The sequence below is a fragment of the Echinops telfairi genome, unplaced genomic scaffold, assembly GCF_000313985.2.
Source record: "Echinops telfairi isolate 266 unplaced genomic scaffold, ASM31398v2 ScPeMD7_3509;HRSCAF=4178, whole genome shotgun sequence".
NCBI classification, from domain to species: Eukaryota; Metazoa; Chordata; class Mammalia; order Afrosoricida; family Tenrecidae; genus Echinops; species Echinops telfairi.
Window position 1 is genome coordinate 54,619 of NW_022107407.1, and position 1,670 is coordinate 56,288.

Here is a 1,670-nt window from a genome sequence, read left to right on the forward strand (position 1 = left end):
AAGTTCCTCACTCTAGCTAGCCACAGGGAGGTTTGGTTTTGTTTTTTTTAATCATTTTATTAGGGGCTCATACAACTCTTATCACAATCCCTACATACGTCAATTGTGTAAAGCACATTTGTGTATAGCATCTGGGGTTTTAAAGGCTTGAAGTTAAACAAGCGGCCATCTAGTAGGGCCCACATGGAAGAAGCACACCAACCCATGTTGTCGTGAGGTATCCATAGGATAAGGTATCCAGGCATCAGAATACTCCAAACAACTATTTTGATGCAAACTAGGGGAGCTGGAATGGCGACCCAAAGCCCCTCTGTAGACAATTGGCCATCCCCTTACAGAAGGGTCACAAGGAAGAGATGAGCCAACCAGGGTGAAACATAGCACCAAGGAAACACAACATTCCTTTAGTTCTTTAATGCTTCCCTCCCCACCCCCCACTATTACGACCCCAGTTCTATCTTACAAATCTGGCTAGACCAGAGCATGAACACTGGTACAGATAAGAGATCTCGACACACGGAATCCAGGACAGATAAACTCCTCAGGACCAATAATGAGAGTAGTGATACCATGATGGTAGAGGGAAGGTGGGGGAGAAGGGGGAGAAAGGGGAACCTATCACACACACTCTTCCCCCTAGGGGACAAACAGCAGAAGCATGGGTGAAGCGACACAGCAGACGGTGTAAAATATGAAAATAAAAATAATGTATAAATTATCAAGAGTTGGGGAGGGAGGGGAACAAAAGAGCTGATACCAAAGGCTCATGTAGAAAGAAAATGTTTTGGAAATGATGATGGCTACATATGTACTAATGTGCTTGATACAACTGATGTAAGGATTGTTATAAGAGCTGTAAGAGCCCTCAAAAAATGATCTTAAAAAAAAATGTTGAGTTCAGCTCTAGGCCTGAAAGGTGTCTAAAGAAGAGAGACTCAGGGATTACACCATTAACCCTAGCTATTTAAAAAAAATATTTTGAATGTATGTCACATTTTTTCCTCCTATTCTCACTGTAAAGAAATCCTGAGGGAATTTTTAACCATTGGAAAAGACACTCAATGCACTCTCTCACCCCATGTACTTCCTCCTTCCCAGAACCCATCTATGCCTGATCCCCTTTCCTCCTTTACCAATGACTGCATCTGCACTGGAAATCCCTGCCTATTCCACTTCTCTGGCCTTTCTCATGCAGATAAATTATAAAAGCTACACCCACCCACCATTCAGAGCCCAGATCTTCTGGAACACTAGTTCCTCTGGGTGACCGGCTAATAAATTTTTCCTCTTTCAAGTTCTCTAAGAGTCACAACTGGAGTCACAATTTTGCTGTTACATCACCAGGACCTCTTATTGAGATCCTTTTTAGAGTGATCAGCAGTGATAATAATCTAGTTCTTAGTAAGGATAATGGAGGCTAGTTTTCATGTGGTTTATTAATTCTTTAATGATTTCTTGTTGGCATAGTCAGTTACAAGGTATGTTGCTAACTGCAAGGTCAGCAGTTCAAAACCACAAACTGCTCCATGGGAAGAAAGTTGAGGTTTTCTACTCCTATAAAGAATTACAGCTTCAGAGTCTTAAAAGCTTGAAGGTAAACAAGCGGCCATCTAGCTCAGAAGCAACAAAGCCCACATGGAACAACATATCAACCTGTGTGATCACGAGGT